The following is a 20728-nucleotide window of genomic DNA, read 5'->3' on the forward strand; positions in this document are numbered from 1 at the left end:
CTAGACAGTCACTCAAAGTTCCTCTGTACCATTGGGGCATTCATCTTCAGCCTTCAGGCCCATGGTATCCAGCAGACATTTCCATAAAGCAGGAAAATTCAAAGTCAGTTCAGTCACTATCTGTTGTGTCCTGCAGAATGTCTTGCAGACTCTTTCATGAATCAGGAACCCCGAAAGATCATCTCACCTTAGGCAAGTTCAGTAGTCCTCTCTCTGTGGGTTCTCTGTGTCCAGTGTATGCAATAGTCCAGGCAAGAGCAGTTTCTTGCCCAAATGGCTATCAAACGCCATAACGAGCCTCTTCGATGCCCATCTTCCTCTTGAAGTAGATTGGTGCTGCCAGGAGCAGAGTGTCTCATTGTCATGAAAAGTCCTCAGTTATTAAAACATTAAATGTCCTATTCTGTAATCTTTGAAAGACATGAAGAATGTCTATCTAAAATATATCTCTATATATCTAGAAAATCTAACTAACATGACTACAAGCTTTACTATTATCGATGATTATCCATTAACAACCTATATTTCTTAATTATACAGTACATATTTAAATGAACTACACAATCACAATACCTTAATCAAAATCAGAAACACTTATACATATAACAAAATTGACCGTAAATCTCTATCAATAAAGCAAAATCTATACTAATGCAAATTATTCATACCTATATCATATCCCCCTTTAAATGTAAAAGAACGTTTATAAACGATATTTGGGAACATGGGCACAGTTTTTTCTCTCCAAACTGCTTCCTGCTGAATGGGGGTGTCGTTAATTAGGTCTTTCATGGTATAACCTGTGTGCTAGTTTCTTCTCAGTTGGCAGTTGAGCGAAGCAATTTTCTGAAGGTGTTCACACCAACCCTTCAGGAGGGCGTGGTCCATCATACCAAATCGGAGTAGAAGAAATGAACAGCGTCTCATCCTCTGTGAAAACAAAATAAGAAACTCCTTTCCAAAGTATCATATCCTTAGATCCAAATTGAAAATATCTATGTTGGATTAGTTCAGCAGTATTTATAAATAAATATCTTTTAGTAGCTGTTGCTCCTTCCTCAGCATTCAAACAATTCAAAGAGAGCATAATAGCATACAGTATCAAGATTCTCTGTGTATTTTCCATCTTTGTTCGTTTTATTTTAACCTCTATTTTGTTTATTTTTACTTTTAACTTTTTGCTTTTTGAGATAGGTTCTCTGTATCTTTGACCTGAAGTAACTCTGTAAACCAGGCTGTCTTTGAACTCTCAGAGATCCGCCTGTCTCTGCCTCCCAGGCATTCAGGATTAAAGGTGTATGCTACTACACCTTGAACTCACAGAGATCTGTTTGTGTCTGCCTTCTAGGCACTGGGATTATAGGCGTGTGCTACCACACACAACAACTCTCTTCCTTTTTTTATGTTTTTTACTTTAAGAACTTTAACTTTTAGTCTGTATATATTTTTAACACACAGTAAACCATTTAGAAATTTTCTTTGTCTTTGATTCTCTCTTTACTGTATATCTCTCTTTTTCTGGCCACACGAGTCTTTAATTTACCAAGCAATATGGGTAGGATTAAAGGCGTGGCTTTGTCGGCTGGATCCAGCCCATTCCTTAGCTTTCCAGCCTCATGGCTGAGGTACTGGCTGTAGCCAGCAAGCGAGCTTCAGCAGCCTGTGTTTGCAAACCGCACAAACCGCCTGCGTAAGAGTCAGAGTTTGTCCTGGCAGGACAGCCCAGAAAGCCGGCATTTTTAAACGGCGCTGCTTTTTTCCTGCTATGGCTGAAAACCGAAAAGCATGCGTTCAGCTTTTTGCCAACACCATTTAAGTGTTTCGTGGCAGGACCTCTTAATGAGCTGCAGACTTTGCAGCTAAAGCTGAGTCGGGAAGCCTCTCTTAGATGAGGTGCTTGCTTGCCTCTGGCAAGCAGAGTAGACCCGAGAACACAGCGAGTCTAGTTGCCATCAAACAAATCGTAGCACTTTACTCCAAATGCTCTATTCAAAAGCTCTGTCTCCCGCAGGAGCCAGACAGAGATCACAATGGCGGCACAGCCCCAGGAAGTCGCGCTTTAAAATGACACAGCCTTTTTTCTGCTACTGTTGCTGAATCAGGAAATCTCTCTACAGCACGCCACCAACAAACAGCAAAAATCTGTGTTAAACTCTCTTTCCCTTATTTTTAAGCCTTCTCAGGTTTTTTAAGTGGGTTTAGTTGTTCACACGTCTGGGCGCCAAATGTAGTAATATGGGGCGGCAGGGCTGCGTCCCCAGCACCCCGGCTGCCTGCTCGGCTAGCTTATGCCCTGAAATAATTACACACAAACTGTATTCATTTAATCACTGCTTGGCCCTTCTGCCCTAGCCCTTACTGGCTAATCCTGTTATCCCGATCAACCCATCTCTAATAATCTGTGAGAACCGGTCTTACCGGGAAGATTCTAGCCTAGTCCATCCTGGGTCGGAGCTTCATAGCGTGTGTCTGCCCAGGAGCCAGGAGCATGGCGTCTCTCTCAGGCGTCTGCTCCCCAGAGAGCTGTGGAGTCTCTGAGCTCACTTCCTCTTCCTCCCAGCGCCCTGTTCTGCCTACTCCTCCCACCTATCCTCTAACCAATAAAATGGGCCAGGGCAGTGCCTTTATTAGCCAATGACCTTCCTCCATCAGTGGGTGGTGACATCCCTGGGCTGGTGGTCTTGGATTCTGAAAGATAGCAGGCTGAGCAAGCCATGGTGAACAAGCCAGCAAGCAGCATTTCTCTATGGCTTCTGCCTCAGTTCCTGCCTCCGGGTTCCTGCCCTGCTTGAGCTCCTGCCCTCACTGCTTTTGATGATGAACTGTTACATGGACCTGTGATTAAAATAAGCATTTTCCTCTCTGTTACAGAATATTTAACAAAGATGTGCTACATTTGTTTGTCTAAAGATGTATTGTTTTTATCTTGCCTGCCTAAGGCACCTGATTGGTCTAATAAAAAGCTGAACAGCCAATAGCAAAGGGGGCCAGGAAAAGTAAGTGGGAGGAGGAATTTAGATTTGAGGAAAGAAAGAAAGAAAAAGAGACGCCAGAGAGATGCCAGGGCCATCTAGACAGACATGGAGGAAGCAGGTAAGTAGGACAAACAGAGTGAAAGAAAGGTAAAAAGCCCTGAGGCAAAGTGTGGACAAATAGAAACAGGTTAAATTAATTTAAAAGAGCTAGAGGGACAAGCCTAAGCTAAGGCTGAGCATTCATAATTAATAAGTCTCCATATCTTTATTTGAGAGCTGATTGGTGACCCAAAGAAAAATCTAACCACAAATGTAGGGTTCAGGTTTCTACATAGGGCCTGAGAGCTGGGAAAACAAAACAAGACAAAGCAAAACACCAGATATGGCTCCTTTAAGAGGCACTGCTATACTACAGAGCCCTTGAGCAGCTGGAAGGCTAAGTAGAAACAGCAAACTAAGTAATAACATCTGCCGCAGTGTGGGCACCAACTTCCTAGAGCTGGGGTGGTCAGTTGAATGCAGCTCCCAGTTAAATGCAGCTCTTGGCCAGGCCTGGGGACTTAAGGCTGCCCTCGTGGACCTGAGGAGGAGGCAGAGCCAACTGCCAGAGCCTCACAGTGGAGGACCGAGCTGCTACTTAGCAGTTGAAGGTTTGGTTCACGTGGTCAGAGAATGCTACAGGTGCGCAGTAAAACAGGTCCAGACCAGAACCACCTTTAAACAGGTTATAGTGTTCACAGATGCCTAACAAAGAAAAAAAATGGGTGTAGGCAGTCAAAGGAAAAAATAGTTTTAAAGTAAAGTATTTAAAGAAAGAGTGACGTAATATAAAAAGAATAAGCCACATAAAGACAGGAAACACACAGGGAGTCTGGATCCTGTATGGTGCTTTGTTGACTGAATTTTTTGAAGGCTGATGAGCAAACAGCAGCTGCCGAGAGACCTAGGGTCATAATAAGAACTGCCGGATTAAACCAGCCAAGATGCTTTAGGGATGTCTTAACTTTAAAATGGAATTCAGACTAGGGGAGAGGTTATGCTTTTGTTTCCATGGGAAATGAAAGGCTGTGGACTTTGTTAAAGTTAACAGAGACAAGATTTGATTGGGGAGACCCCCTGAAAATCTTGGCTACAGACATAAAGAAATAAACCTAGAGAAGCTACAAGACAGAAGACATATATGCTGATCCCTTGACAGGGGAGCAGCTCCAAGACCGGATGAGATGAGATAGATCTTGTTGACTTTTCAGAGCAAAGGGACCAGGCACCAATGAAACTGGGAGGCCCAGGTGAGCCAGCCTTTCAGGGCACCTCTGTTGCAGTTTCCTCAGAGTTCTGTGTTCAGAACAACTTCAAGGCTGTGGGCTGCAAGGGTCCAGTGTGACAGTCTCTTCTGGCCAGGACTTCAAACAAGCCTTGAACATTCCTATTACATGGAAATTGGACAACAAATATCATAAGTTGTTTTTTTAGGACTTGACCATGATCTCAATTTTCTCAGAGTTTCCTGGGAATCCTGTCACCTCCAGACAGCAGGAAGCAATCTAGAGAATACAGCATCCACATCTCAAAAAGGTGACGTGGGTGATTTTTGGTGGGTTACTGATGTTTGTCTTCATTCATTGGGGATATAGGAATAAAGGATAAAAAGATAACTAACTATTCATCTCAAATATTTAACACTGGTATAGAATTTTGTATATTAATACAAATTAAAGCTTAATTTTTGTTATACTGTATATTTGTTTCTACTCTGGTTTAAAGTGTTATACCTATTAAGCTCATTTAAAAATGTAATATTAAGTTCTAGTCCTTGACAGCTATTCTTACAAATTGTTTAGGATAACTAAGAAATACAGACTAACAATCAAACATATAGTGATGTTAAGTATGTTTTCAAGGGTAAACAGACATATTTTAGATAGATAGGTGATCTTCAAATGTTTTGGAGACCTACAGAATATTGCATTTAAGATGTTTAATAACCTAAAGCTTTTCATGACAGTGAGATATGCCTGTTCCTGGCAGGAAGGATGATGGGTATTGAAGAACCTCCATATGGAGTTTGCTTTCATTGTGGAAAAGCTAGTCATTTGGGCAAGAAACTGCCCTTCCCTCAACTGCTATGACACAGGCTGTCACACACAGGCCCTCACACACAGGCCGTCACACACAGGCCCTCACACGCAGGCCCTCACACACAGGCCCTCACACACAGGCCGTCACACACAGGCCCTCACACACAGGCCCTCACACACAGGCCCTCACACACAGGCCCTCACACACAGGCCGTCACACACAGGCCCTCACACACAGGCCCTCACACACAGGCCCTCACACACAGGCCCTCACACACAGAATGTCACACGCAGGCCCTCACACGCAGGCCCTCACACGCAGGCCCTCACACACAGGCCGTCACACACAGGCCCTCACACACAGGCCATCACACACAGAATATCACACACAGGCCCTCACACACAGGCCCTCACACGCAGGCCATCACACGCAGGCCCTCACACACAGGCCGTCACACACAGGCCGTCACACACAGGCCCTCACACACAGGCCCTCACACACAGGCCCTCACACACAGAATGTCACACGCAGGCCCTCACACGCAGGCCCTCACACGCAGGCCCTCACACACAGGCCGTCACACACAGGCCCTCACACACAGGCCATCACACACAGAATATCACACACAGGCCCTCACACACAGGCCCTCACACGCAGGCCATCACACGCAGGCCCTCACACACAGGCCCTCACACACAGGCCCTCACTCACAGGCCGTCACTCACAGGCCCTCACACACAGGCCCTCACACACAGGCCCTCACACACAGGCCGTCACACGCAGGCCCTCACACACAGGCCCTCACACACAGGCCCTCACTCACAGGCCGTCACTCACAGGCCCTCACACACAGGCCCTCACACACAGGCCCTCACACACAGGCCCTCACACGCAGGCCCTCACACACAGGCCCTCACTCACAGGCCGTCACTCACAGGCCCTCACACACAGGCCCTCACACGCAGGCCCTCACACACAGGCCGTCACACACAGGCCGTCACACGCAGGCCCTCACACACAGGCCGTCACTCACAGGCCCTCACTCACAGGCCATCACACACAGAATGTCACACACAGGCCCTCACACACAGGCCCTCACACACAGGCTGTCACACACAGGTTGTAACACACAGGCTACTACACACAGACTTCTTGCTCTTTTTGTTTCACCCGATAGAAAAGGAGGATCATGCCGTAACATCTTAACTGCATTGGTTGGGGAGAGGGGACCTTAGCTTCCTACTCACCCGACAGGAGACCATTTTGTGAAATCCATGAACCAAATTCTGATTCCTGATGCAACTGTTTCTGGGGGGGCACTTGGGGTTACTTCTCAGAAACATCCAAAGGGTGTTTGGTTAGTTGGGTGGTTTGAATATCCACAGAAAAATGCAGAAGCATGCATCATGCTTCCAGGACAGAGCGGTGAGCCACATCCTATGCCAGCTGTCATTCTAGGCCAAAGTCAGTGCCATGGAGGCAGAGGGCATCTGGAGGGTCCATGCCAGCAGCTCCCCTGATAGCCTGGTGTGCCAGGAAGGTAGAGGAGCGGCATGGCCTTGAGGCTGAGAATGCTGCCGGAGATACAGCTAGAGTAAGGAATTTCAGTGTTGTCATGGAGCCTCTTTTATAAAGGGTTCCAGGCAGAAGGCAGACACATCTGACTCTTCCACAGGTTCCTGGCCTCATAGCCAAACTGGTGATCAGACTGACTGGCTCTGCCTTCATCTCCCTCAAGAGTGCTGGACTTCCAGTATTTGAAATTCCAGACCCTGTGCAGAGGGAACACTTCCATAACACCTGGAATTCCCCCTCCTAAGCAACCTCCTTTCTCCAGATAGCTGCCCTGCTTGGAGGACACATACCCATCGCTTCTTGTAAGCTTCTGAAGCATCTTCCTGGCCTTTTCCTGTGGTCCACTCCCTTCACACTGCTCACAGAGGCATCTCTCCAAACCAGTGACATAGCCTGACATTCTTTGGGACGACTCCTCGCTGGCACCCTTGCTGTTTCTAGAAGCCCTGTTGTTTTGTTTTCCTTCCAGAACCCAGTGGCCCTTCTCTACCTTTGTTCCAGAGATTAAACTTTCTAAGTCTCAGAAACCACACTTTGTTTTTAGTCTGGGCCTATCTATAGTGATATTTCATTTGCATTTTAATAAATAAAGCCTGCCTGAAGATCAGAGAGTAAAAGAGCCCACTGGTCAGCCTTACAGACCAGGCAGTGGTGACACACACTTTTAATCCCAGTAGCCACATTAGTTTACCATAGAAACCAGTCATAGTGGTGCATGCCTTTAATCCCAGCCCTAGAGAGGAATAGAAAATGGGAGGAGACAGCTCTCAGACACAGTCTCATTCTGAGATTCCTGGAGGCAGGATCACCATTTCAGACTGAGGTAGAGGAAAGAGCCAGTGACTGGTTGTTTTGTTTTTTTGACCTTCAGGTTGAACCCCAGTTTCTGCCTCTGGGTTTTTGTTAATCGCGCTGCACCTATCAAATTCAGTGCACCCCATCCTCTCCATCCACCAGGCACTGTCCCCAACACCTCTGTGCTGTGCTACGAAGCATGTGCTTCTCTTTGTCTAGTGCTTTCTCAGATTGTTCCAGTCATTCTTCTCTGCACAGCCCTCCATCCTATTCAATACTGCAGGCCAGAAATAAAATGAACACAACACAGGAGAAAACATGGGCGCTGGAGTTAGTGTGTGAATACCTGGGCTCCTTCACCTCATGTGAGACAATTTTGATGTGCACATTGGGGTCCTTACTTCCTTAGGAGGCTTATCTCCTTCCCGCATTCTCTGCTGACTGCCTTTCCTCCCTGGGAGTCTCCCTTCTCCACTATCCAGCTGAGCCCCCTGGGACTCACTCCCGAAGCAAAGGCTTGCGCTGGCGTCCCTGCCTTGGCTCTCTTTCTAGAGGAACCCGTCTGGACCCTGGTCAGGCTGTTGACATTCCCACTCCAAGTTTCCATGTTTCCTGTTTTCATTTCTGACACTGCGGCCCCAACAAGAAGCAACTCAGAGAGAAAGGGGCTTATTTCATCTCACAGCTCTGGTCAGACTCCATCGCTGATGGAAGTCAAGGCAGGGACTTCAGACAGTGAGTCATGTCACTTCCATGGCCCAAGAGTGAATGCACACAGGCTCACTTGCTTCCATTCGCTTGTCCTCCTCTTGAGTTCTTATGCAGTCCAGCAGCCTCTGCCTAGAGAATGCTGCTTCTTCAGAGGTCTGGGTCTTTCCACATCAGCAAACTTAAGACAACCTTCCAAAGGCCAACTAAATACAGAGGATCCCTCACCAAGACTTTTTTCTAGTTGATTCTAGGTTGTGTCAAGTTGAAAATTAAAGCTGACTACTCCATGGTGCTTGCACAAGCTGCGTGAGGGCTCTTTCTTGGACAGTCCGCCATATTGAAAACTGCATTGATCTAAGGCTTCTGCCTGGTGTGTGGCATGATCTTAATCACAGTGGGTGAAGGAAAGAGGCACAATGATCCATTTATTGTTTAGTAGCTGGAAAAGGAGGTCACTGTAGGTTTGCAGGCACTGACTGGTTTAGACACCCAAATACTCATGGCTTACTAACTCTGGGGGAAAGCTGAACAGCTGTGTGAGAGGCTCCACATCTTCTGTCTTCCTGACCATGTGATCTGTGAGGTTCCCATGGGTCCTCCGTGTAGCTGGTAGTGGTCGAAAGGTGGATGTTTGTCTCCAAATCACACTGGCATCTCCACTCTTCTCCTGCTCGGGATCCCCACAGCCTTAGCTGGATCACACAGACAAATGGGTCCTTGAGGCCTGCGTGTTGGCTGTGCTTAGACTGGAAATACCTTCACACTTGCAAGGCCAGCCACAAAAGAACTCCAGGTGGGTTCTTGCTCACTTGTTTCTGCTGCAGATTTCTATTGTGAGCACTTTTTAAAGAAAGAAAAAAACAACCAATGTTATTTATTGATCAAAATGCCGAGCACAACTTTCTCCATTTATTAAAAATTACTCCTATTACTATAGAAACGGCACCCAAACAAACACAAATTACCCACAATTTTCTATTGTCAAAGATCACTCTTGAGATTGGACATCGAAAGCGAATCCCCAGGGATACTGGGAAAATTGCATAATTATCTACAAAGCGTGTTAATGGCGAGAAAGAGAATGACTTTCACCACGTTTGCCACCCCTGACCTCAGCACAGTAGTTCCTGGTGTAGTGATTGCAGGCACTTTCCCACTGATGGGCAGAGGCAGCTGCTGTGAGAGCTGAGGGTGTTTCTGGCAGTTTCAAATAATTAATTCTCTGAAATGGGAAATAGTGACAGCCACTGAGTAGAGGGATGGGGAGACAAATTAAATGAGGAAGATGGCTTTTACCCTCTCCATTTAGCCCATTGGATGGACACCCCAGGACCAGAGATTGTCCTTTTTAACCTTGGGAATGTGGCTTGGGGACTGGGAATGACAGGCTCCACGACAGAAGGCTGTGTGGTTTGATGGAACCTGAAAAATTATAACCAATGAAGCAGCCACCTTTAGATAATGAATATAATTCCAGAGGAACCAGGCTCAGTGGACCAGAAGCAGGAAGGAATGTTTACTCACAACAAAGAAGTAAAATAGAGAGCCAGAATTTTCCTAATTACTAAGACCTCATTGAAAAACATCTTCCACTCCCAACTAGGCTTGCATGCTGAGGCAAATAATTTCCATTGTGAATTGGTCGATTCTAAAGTTCCAAAAGCAACAATTAAAGAACATTGTTCCACATTAATACTTACAAGGGGGATAACAATAATGACTGTTATTCAGATTTGACAGTGTGAAGCAAAGCTCTGTCATGTTTCCTGTCTGTTGTTCCATGTGTTTACTTGACAAGCAGGATCATTCCAGAGGGGAAAGAAATGACATCATTGGCTAAACAATGACTCTGGATTGATTTTATCAATACTGTCATGGTTAATTTTAATCGTCAACTTGACTGAGTCTGGGATGAAATAAGGGACACACTTCTAGGCTAGTCTGGGAAGATATTTCTTGGAATGATTAAGTACGGTGGAAGACACTCCGTGAACATGGTAGCACCTTCTGGTGGCCCAGATACAAAGAGATTGAGGGAAAAGCTATAGCTGTTGTCCATCTGCCTCACTTCCTCCTGGTGAGAGTTGAGCCTACTCTGTTGCTGCTGCCAACTTGAAAGCCAGCTTCTTTGGGCTTCCAGCGTGGAGTGAAGACCAGCAGCTCCCTGGAAATCCTTCAGGCATTCGAGAGCAGATTTGGAACTGCAGAGACACCCAGCCTCACGGTTCTTTTCTCTCCAGCATGCAAATGGACCTTGCTGGGCTATCCAGCCTGAATTGTGTAAGCCCATCTAGTATGTGTTCATTCTAATGATTCTGTTCCTCTAGAGAACCCTGATAATCCAAACACTGATCAGAAATCAGTTCTCCGCGAATGGAAAATTTTCTTTTCTATCATAAAGTGTTCTTATTGATGTCAAATGTAAATTTTGTATCCTTCTGAAACTCAGGGAATCTTTGATCAAGTTCACTTTAAAGAACTACGTGACTTAGAAAGTTTTTCATGAACTGGCTCCTTAGATTTCTCTTCTCACTCATTATCTGCTATCTGGTGCTGTGGCAGATGTTAGCTTCATAATGTAACGTCTTAGCGAGTTGATGTGGAGCAGGGCAGCAGCAACTCCTCCTTGGTTGGCATGGTGGCCTCATTGCTGAGGGGAACATCAAAGTAGACAGTCAAAATAATCTCAATCAACGTCATTCAAAATACTCAAGTTTTTGAAGTTTTACACAAGTATTTATACAAAGAAATATTTTTCTGGAGTCCTCTGGTTCATGCAAATGAGAGTAATCAAAGTTTCAACTACACAAGATTCATGGAGAAAATCATCTCTTGGGATGGCAAGGATATTGGAGAGAATGGGGAAGGGACGGAGAAGCTGGTCCAGCATTATTCTAAACTGATGTGCGGTCTTCCAGAACACACGCAGGGCCAACATGAAGATGACATGTGGTTCCTGTTTGGAAGTGAGAGCAAAAACAGGCATGACTCCTTCTTCCTCAAATGTGTGAACAGAAATTGTGAATTCTAGTTTTCTTGTCGTGAGAACTTGAATGTGTGGGAAAGGAACGCTGTAGAAGAGCATGAGGGACCCTTTTGGGGAGTGTGTTCCTCTGGTGTTGGTTGCACAGCTGCAGGTAACCACTGAATCAGGTATTTATTTATTTATTTATTTTGTTTTTTTTTCATTATTTTCTTCATTTTTATTGTTTGTTTTCATGGTTGTGAATATTCTAGACAAGTGTTCAACCATTGAGCTACAACTATGCTTTTAACTTGTGTTTCTTTTTCTGGTAACTTAAAATGATGTTATTTGTTTATTTATTTATTTATTAAAGATTTCTGCCTCCTCCCCACCACCGCCTCCCATTTCCGTCCCCCTTCCCCGATCAAGTCCCCCTCCCTCGTCAGTCCAAAGAGCAATCAGGGTTTCCTGCCCTGTGGGAAGTCCAAGGACCACCCACCTCCATCCAGGTCTAGTAAGGTGAGCATCCAAACTGCCTAGGCTCCCACAAAGCCAGTACGTGCAGTAGGATCAAAAACCCATTGCCATTGTTCTTGAGTTCTCAGTAGTCCTCATTGTCCACTATGTTCAGCAAGTCCGGTTTTATCCCATGCTTTTTCAGACCCGGGCCAGCTGGCCTTGGTGAGTTCCCGATAGAACATCCCCATTGTCTCAGTGTGTGGGAGCACCCCTTGCGGTCCTAAGTTCCTTGCTCATGCTCTCTCTCCTTCTGTTTCTGATTTGGACCTTGAGATTTCAGTCCGGTGCTCCAATGTGGGTCTCTGTCTCTGTCTCCTTTCATGGCCTGATGAAGGTTAATATTCAGGAGGATGCCTATATGTTTTTCTTTGAGTTCACCTTCTTATTTAGCTTCTCTAAATTATATCTCAATGTCCTTTATTTATGGCTCAATGTCCTTTATTTATGGCTAGAAACCAAATATGAGTGAGTACATCCCATGTTCCTCTTTTTGGGTCTGGCTTACCTCACTCAGGATAGTGTTTTCTATTTCCGTCCATTTGTATGCAAAATTCAAGAAGTCATTGTTTTTTACTGCTGAGTAGTACTCTAATATGTATATATTCCATACTTTCTTCATCCATTCTTCCATTGAAGGGCATCTCGGTTGTTTCCAGGTTCTGGCTATTACAAACAATGCTGCTATGAACATAGTTGAGCATATACTTTTGTTGTATGATAGGGCATCTCTTGGGTATATTCCCAAGAGTGGTATTGCTGGGTCCAGAGGTAGGTTGATCCCGATGAATCCGGTATTTAAATGAGTGCAAATTATTCCCCGCTAAAGCTGCTAAGAGGTAACATGCTGGCTCACAGCCTCCTGTGTCCTGGACCAGGAATGGTTACCTGCAATGGAGCAACAGCTCTGGGCCTAAAATCTTTGGAGTGGTCACCAGGCACACACCTGGCTCCAAGTTTCTTCCCTTCTTGTTGCTGTCTGCAGGCTCCCTGCCCCCAGCCCGGCAAAGCCCATATCCTCCTGAGGAGATGTCATGGTGTCTTAGTTACTTTTCCCACTGACAAATGCAACCTAATGGGAAAAGGGTTTATTTTGTCTCACCATTTGAGGGAACAGTCCATTGGTGGGAGATCCTAGTCACAGGTGCTGGAGGCAGCTGGTCACATTGTATCCACAGTCAGGAATCAAAAAGAGATGAGCTCTGATACTCAATCCGCTTTCTCCTTTTTATACAGTCTGGAACCCCAGTCAATGAGATAGAGCCAGGCACTTTTAGGATGGGTCTTCCCACTCCAATTAACCTAACCAAGATTATCCCCAATTAGCAGGGGCAGAGGTGGACCTAATCTAGACAATGCCTCCCAGGCATGCCCAGGGACTTGTTTCCTGGGGTGATTTCCATCAAGTTGGTAATTGATATTAACCAATGAATTAGAGATGCCTGAGTCTGAATATTTGATCTCAATTTTTATCTTTTCCCACCTGTTATTGTTTCACCCTTTGTTTCTGTCGTTTTTTAGTTTTCTTTTGTGTATGTGTATGCATGCATATACTCAATGTGTATAACTTGAAAAATAACCTCAGGTGGTGTTCTTCAGGAACTACCCATTATTATTTTTATCTAAATTTTTTTTCAATAATTAGGTTTTATTATTACTAATTGCTTAAGTAAAAAGGAATTTATTCTTCATATTAATGACAGTTTTTAAAGACAGGGTTTCTTGTTGGCCTGGAACTCCCCACACAGGCTCTGCAGGCATACACTGAGTGTCAGGGGTCTGCCTGATTCTTTCTTCCTGGCCCTGAGATTACAGAAGGCACACACCACCATGCCCAGATTATGGCGGCCTGGCTTGTGTCTGGTAGTTACACTCACGTTTGACTCTGTCTGACTCCCACTGTGTGCCCGGAGCCCTGGATAAGACAGATGGGTCCTTGTTCACCTAAGAACTCTTCCAAGTGAGATAGAGTGGGTTCAGGCCATGGTGAAGGATCTGGAGAAAGTGTGGACTGCCAGGGAGGTATTAGCCCTGAAAGGTGCTCTCTAAACATCCTTTATGGAGGCTACTTCTGAGGGTCACAGTCATGTGACTTGCTGCCACCTGCGACAGGGACAGGCAATGGTGTCTAGAGATGCTTTTCACTCCATGACTAGGGTCACTGCTATCGAATCTGGGCAGTCAGAGGCAGGGCTCCTGCTGAGCATCCTGCCCTATGGAGGACACCCTCTGGTCCACACGGTCAGGAGTGTCCAGGCTGAGGAACTGTGGTGGTGATTCTCCCAGGGCACTTGGTGCTCCGAGCGTTTGTGTCAAGCATAAAGTTGGCTCACATCTCTGTAGACAGACTGACAAATACATGGATATGGGAATGGGACAGAGACTTTTGAACAATCTGGATGTTCTTAGGTCCTTCCTGCACGGTTGGCTGTGTTATCAACACAGTTCCATTTCACCGGCTGAAGCCAGCCAACTCGTGATCAGACTGTGTGGCTAAAGATTATGCTGTCAGGAGAGAAGGAACAATTTCTTGAGAATTCCCTGTGGGCTCTGCACTGCATCGGGCTCTCTGGAAACAGAAATGCTTTACATAGTGTTGCCAGTGTTAAAGGACTCACATTTTGGTACGAGACCATCACGCATGAGTGAGCTAAGCAGAAGGTTCCTGTCTATTGGGTTGGTTTATCAACAGTTGAAAGAAAGGTTTCAGGCCCGTGGCTCAAGGAACAGGCACAACACACAATCGGCTTGGGCTTTGATTGTAGAATTCTCTTTTCTGTTCCTCACAAACTCGGAGGCTAATAGGATGTCAGAAGCCAGCTAGATCCCTCCATTCCTTCTCTGAAGAGGCTCATAGGCCAAGGCAGTGCTGGCCTCTAAATGTGTTGACACAGAGCCAGGCTTCGAGTACAGTGGGAGCTGATTTAAATAATAATAAAATACTAACTGAATGGGAAGATCCATTTGTGTTTTGGTTTTGGAGATGAAAGAAACCTGCTTTCCCTGTAATTGCTGTCAGATTTTAAGCAATTCTCTTTTCAAAATGTTCTTCTTAATGCAACCGTGACCGTCCTGAACATCGTTACCAAGCAACCTACGGCCTAGGGTGGTGGGGATTGAAGAGAGACCAGCATGGAGCCCGTTCATTCTGCACTCCACACCTCGCCAGCCTGTGGGCATTGGGTGCTGCCAGCTCTTCTGGCTGGTGGCTAGCTCGGGGCAATGAGACCCAGAGACTAAAATAAGTAAACAGACGCGTCAGTTCCCACTAAGCAGAGGGGTCAGGCTTCTCTAGGCCCTGGTCTGCCTCTGGGAAGTTTGGCTTTCACCTCTAGAAGAGCCCACTGTGGGGCACATGGTGGCCTTGGGACTGGACATAGCCGGAGCTCCAGTGTAAGGACTCCAAGTGGCCCCAGGGGTATGAGTGGCCCTGGAAGGTGCCTGTTGAGGGGTTCTCATCAGCATGCCCCCTCATTCTAATGTGGCATTATTCCAGATAAAGTCACAGGAGAGTTTGCCATGCTGTCCAGCACCCTGAAGCTTTTGCTTAAAGACTGATTTCTGCCACTTTTCGAGGTGGAAGTCCTGTCCTGATCACACACGCCATGCGTTTCGATCTCAGTCACCAGGTTCTCTCTTCTGGAACAGTCCTTCCGTCTGACTGTAGCCACTTGTTCATTGCCCTTCTTATTTTCGCCAGCTCCACATGCCGGAGTCAAAAACAAAAACCCACAGAGCATCAATTACCTTTTCAAAAGCCATGCACTGTGAAATGAGGTAAGCCAGGTCCCCAAGAACAAAACAGTGCAGCCACGAGTGTGCATGCATCAGGCTCCAGGTTTGCTCCCTCATTCCACAAAACAGCAACAGGAGCACTTGGAGGTGGGTGGGGGAAGTCTGGTCTGATCGGGGGTGGTGCAGGGGTGCAGAGCAAGGCTCTCGTGATTCACTATTGACGTTTATACACTCTATTCTGTGGAGGTATTGTTCACACTTTTTTTGTGTGTGTGTGTTAGAATTAACGCTGAGCCTCATACACACGTGGCCAGAGACGAATTCTATCACTGAGCCCCAGCTTCAGCTCCAGCCTGTCTCGGCCCTCTCTCATTTTTTTATTTTGAGACAGAATCTTGATAAGTTGCCCAGGTTGGACCTAAATTCACTCTTTAGCCCAGATAGGCCTTAAGATTCTTCTGTCTTCCCCGCCCCAGTTTCCTGGTCTGCACCTCCAGGAACCAAGTCATCTCTCCATTTCTGACAAAAATAAAGAATGAACGCCATTAGCAAACATGGAAAACCCTAATCTTTGGAGCCCCTGTGGTATCATGGGCTTGCTTCCCAGTCTTCTGGATGTGGCCTAGTCTTGCTTCTTTCCAAGGAATGGCAGGGCAGACCTGTACCAACAAGGGCTGTCCCGCTGCCCCGAGAAAGCCTGACAGCAGGCATTCAGCAGCTGTTTACCCGACTCTTACTTCTGCTGATCAAATTGCTTCAGTCCAAATGTTCCAGTGCCTTGGACAGATTAGGGCATACCGGAAGCCCCTCCATAGTTACAGCTGGGAGGCAAGGGGTATTGTTTATGTCACTGCCCACCCTGGAAGACGAGAGATGAAGAAATACCCAACCATTTGTATCTCTCTAAGCACTGCATTCTATAACAAGACAGACCCCACCAAGAACTTCCCGGGTAGCTCAAGCTCCATGGGCCCCATGGGAACGTCTTTCCTAGCAGGTACTGGCAAGCGGGGGCTGCTGAATTACTGCAATGTTATTATTTTTATCCCCAAAGAAACATAAAATCATGGCTTGTTGTTTCTCCACTCAGACCTTCAAATGGGGACGTGGCCTTTATCCGCATCTTTTCAGGGTTATACATATTTTCTTAGCACAAATTAGCATTAATTTATGTTATGAAAACATGCAGCCCTTTACATCCAGAGCCTTCCCACGTACTCCAGCAAAGCCTTTACATCCAGAGCCTTCCCACGTACTCCAGCAAAGCCTTTACATCCAGAACCTTCCCACGTACTACAGCAAAGCCTTTACAACCAGAACCTTCCCATGTACTCCAGCAAAGCCATGGTGTTTAGAACTAGTAACTCCCAGACATAATTCTAGGCTCCCGGGACACACAGAAAAACCTTCACTTGAGAGTCAAGCTGAGGAAATTGACATTAAATAAAACCACAATGATGCCCCCAGAAAGGCCCAGTAGGGTGTTAGCCTGGGGTACCAGCGAGACAGAGGCCCCCAGATATATTATTAGGAGAAGCTTCCCAAGGGATTGGGGCAAGAAAAACTTTAAGGATAGAGGAAGCACCAAGCATGCCGGGACAGCAACACAGAGGCATGTGTGTTGTGTGTCACGTAGCCGTGTGAGGGCCAGCTGCAGCCTAGGGAGCCAGCATGCCTCTGGGACTAGAAGGCAGGCCCAAGGCTTTGATTCAGTTCTGAGCACTGTGGGGACATTATCAGGGAGTGGCATGCTCAAACAAAGAACCAAATTTCTGAAGGATGTCACAAAGTGCCCCAACTGAGTTCATGGTGACTGTGGGTACAACCCCAATTTAGCCATAGCCTGCCTTGGGGCCAGTGGGTAGAGGAAGACCCTCCTCTGGGTGGGTGGAGTGAGGAAGGTCTGACTTCTCTGGATGGATGGGTTGGGGAAGGTCTTCCTCTGGGTGGTTTCCTACATAAAGTCTTTCTCTGAGTAGATGCTGTGGAAAGTCTTCCCCTGGGTGGGTGGGCTGTGGAAAGTCTTCCTTTGGGTGAGTGGGCTGTGGAAGGCCATTCCTTGGGTGGATAGGCTCAAGGAAATCTGTCCTCTGGGTTTGGTCCAAACCTCCAGGACTGAGCCCCAGCGCTGCATCTGTAGGCCAGTCAGGAGCAGGGGACTCCAGTGCCCTCCCCAGCTAGCAGGGATGTGGTTGGTACCCAGGCCTTGTTGATGTCTATCTATGTCTTTTGACAGGTAGTTGAGCCAGAATGGGGCAAAGAAAGAAATTTCTAAAATGTATAATCACAGCCGTCTTGACTCTGGGGTTCATGTCTGCAGAAGCTGGAGGGGATAAGCATTGTTCACCATGTCAGGTAACAGAAATAAATGGTGGGCATTGCCGTCCTGTGAGGGAGCCACTGTGCTGTGGTTGTCATTCCCAGTGTTCAAGGAATATTTTCCGCCTCTGATTGCTGTTTCTCGCCTGTGAAATGGGAGCAGGTAGCTCTCCCACTTCAGAAAGCATGTGCAATGTGAGAAAAATCATTTCTAATAAACCCCAGAGCCCCACGTGAGCATGTATGTAGTGGGATTCTGCTGTCTCTTTGTGTGGAGACAAATGGCCCTGACTCAGGTGGGTTCGCCAGACTTGGGGCATGAAATCCAGGTCATGGGAGCAGAAAGCCAGTGAGCTTGAGGCCAGTGCGAGCCATGGGTTATCAGTGGCCACAAAGCCCCACGGAGCAGGAGGCATCTCCCAGGCAGATCTCCTATACCCAGTCCTGCCTGTGTTTTGTTGGTGTCACACATCGGTGGTGTGTGACAGTTTCCCACTCACGGGTTTCTGTCGTTTGGTGACGTAGCTTGAATCTTGAACCTTCTAGAAGGGGGAAGCTGTCTAGTCTGGGGTCGTTTTTAAAGTCCCTGGTCCCTGGGTCAAGTGTTTCAGGATACTCCCATGACTAAGATGGCCTTGGATCCTGGCCTGTGGTCAAGAGTAGAGTCCTCAGGTTTTTAAGTGTTAGTGCATAAAGGATGAAGCCACTGGTTGCCACTCCTGGTCTATATGGTGCTCTGCTTCAACCCAGAGTCTATCCTGGGCTCAGGCTCACTCACCACTGATGCTTTTCTGTCGGGCAAAAGAAGACAAGAGTACGATGCTTCATTAGCTAGGCTGAAGGGAATAGCCTTCCTTATTGTCCTCGGCTTCCAATAAGTCGCTCTCCCCACACTGCTATTGCTTTTGCTCAGTGGTCCCGAAGTGCTGTCTGTATCTCTGAAGGAGGTTGGAAGTCTGGGTGGGCCAGCCTGCTACCAGAACCTGCCTATGCTTGGGCCTGCTGGAACTGTGGAGACGCTGAGTATAGACTGACTTGGGAAATTCCTGCTCCAAACTTTACCTAGGTGGCTCGGCTCATGGGTTACCCTGGCAGTTAGTAATGTCTGTGACAGGTGGCAGGGACGACAGGGCCCTGTGCAACTGAAGGTGTAGATAGGAAGATGGGAGTAGCCGCTCAGAGGAGGCTGTGGTGGGCAATCTCCTGGGAGCAGGACCTACTGCCCTGGGTAAATGGTGTCCCACGAAGAGGATTAAAGAGGAACTGGCTGGAATCATGTGTGGGCTATGCCTGGAGTGGTAAAGGGGAAGTGGGACCCAGGACCACCTACAGCGGCTTTCATTTCTGCAGACTGAGGCTCAAGCGTTTCTGATGGTCTGGAAAACTGCCCACGTGGTTCCCAGAGGCCACCAACCCCACGCCAACCCCAGCAGCACTGATGGGAGTGAACCAGTTCCCACCAGGGCGACCTCGCTCGGAAAACTCCCTAGCTGGACTTTTTTAATTTCTTCACCAGCAAATATTGATTTATCCTATTTACTTTTACTGTGCTGGGATCTGCAAACTCAGTGATTCAGAAGGGAGGGCTGCTCTGGTTTCCCTCTTAGGAGGAGAGCCCCTGCCTTCTCACACGGGTGACTCTGTGAAGGAGCAGGTACTCTGGTCTGTACTCGCTACAGGCATCACTATCTCCTACATCCTGTTATGAGTAGTCTCTGCTCTCCAGTCATCTCCATGCTTGTTTCTGGCAGGTTCCCTGAGTAGGTTCTTTAAAGATGCAAGGACTGAAGGGAAATGAGGGGCCATCTTTTCTGGTCTATCCATTGGCCGAAGCATGTCCCTTGCTTGAGGCCAGAAGCAGTGGAGGAGATGTGAGGCGTTGGAGCCGAGGATGGGGGTGGGAGTTAGGGAGCTTTTTAATCAGTCATGTGTACACTTCTCCAGGATGGCCACGGGAGAGAGGACTCTGAGTTTGAAGACCTGGGACCTCAGAGCTTAGTTATTCCCTTTATTCTGACCTGAGGGACTGTCCGAGTCAGGGACAAAGAAGAGACACAACAATGCTAGACTTAAGGTGACTACGTGAAGTTATGTAATACACAGATGTAACCCCAGTTCTCAGGGGTTTGAAGCAGGGGACCCTAAGTTCAAGACCAGCCTACTACAGACCTTGTTTCAATCAACAGCACTAACATGATGACTAACTGGAGAGAAGACCACAACGCTCGAGAGAGAACACCTAAGAGAGATTGTGCACTGAATTTATACGTGGTCATGACCATGGTCCACGGACTCATGGATCCACAGAAACCTTGTTTCTGATCTTTGCAGAGCGTGCCTGTTGGATGCCCACATTCTTCTGCTGCGTTCACAGGAGTAAACACTGGAATAATTGAGTGTTTGTGGTGCAGACAGTCTCTGCACTAATCAATGCTCCTGTGCTGCCTCTGGGGAAAAACATGAGTAAAAACGAGCACACATGATTAATTCTGCCCACCGCCATGATGCTAATTGCCCTATTTCCTTCACTCAGGGCCAGAACAACTGATCTACATGGGCAGTCTGCCTCCCCCAGGAACGGCTCAGCCGAGAAGGAAGCAGTAGAGAGTCACATGAAGATGGCAGAATCAGTCTGGGAGGCAACTCAGTTCAGTTCCCCAGAAGTCATGTGAAAAGCTGGGTCAACACCCCCGAGCCGTGCTGCTGTGAGCACAGGAATTAGACTCACAGGACCACATACTCACAAAAACACAGGAGAGGAGGAGAGGCTTCCTGGGAAGATGAGAGGTTCCCATGGGAGAAAGAAGGGGGGTCAAGAGAGGGTCATGAGAAGTGAAAATGGCCAAAGTCTGTTATATACACATGTGAAATAGAAAGTTAAGAGGAAAGTTACAGTGACATGCCTGGTCATCCTTCGTGACATGTGCCTGTAACCTCAGCACTGGGAGGGCAGAGATAAGAGCCTGCTTGAGGCTTCCTGACCAGCTGGCTTAGCCTTTGTGGCTTGCTTCATACCAGTGAGAGACTTTTTAAGGAAACAAGGTGGACAGCATCTGGG

General features: G+C 47.0%; 1 long non-coding RNA gene across 1 annotated transcript in view; it reads left to right on the top strand.

The window, feature by feature from the left end:
• Positions 1 to 20286, top strand: part of LOC121440778 — a 41052-nt gene extending 20766 nt beyond the window's left edge. The window contains exon 3 of the long non-coding RNA XR_005973385.1: positions 20204 to 20286. This is a non-coding gene — a long non-coding RNA (uncharacterized LOC121440778). The remainder of the gene's footprint in view (positions 1 to 20203) is intronic.
• The last annotated feature ends 442 nt before the right edge of the window (positions 20287 to 20728 follow it).

This window comes from Microtus oregoni, unplaced genomic scaffold (genome assembly GCF_018167655.1).
Source record: "Microtus oregoni isolate MIOR12 unplaced genomic scaffold, Mior012 000071F_ref0000514, whole genome shotgun sequence".
Classification (NCBI taxonomy): Eukaryota; Metazoa; Chordata; class Mammalia; order Rodentia; family Cricetidae; genus Microtus; species Microtus oregoni.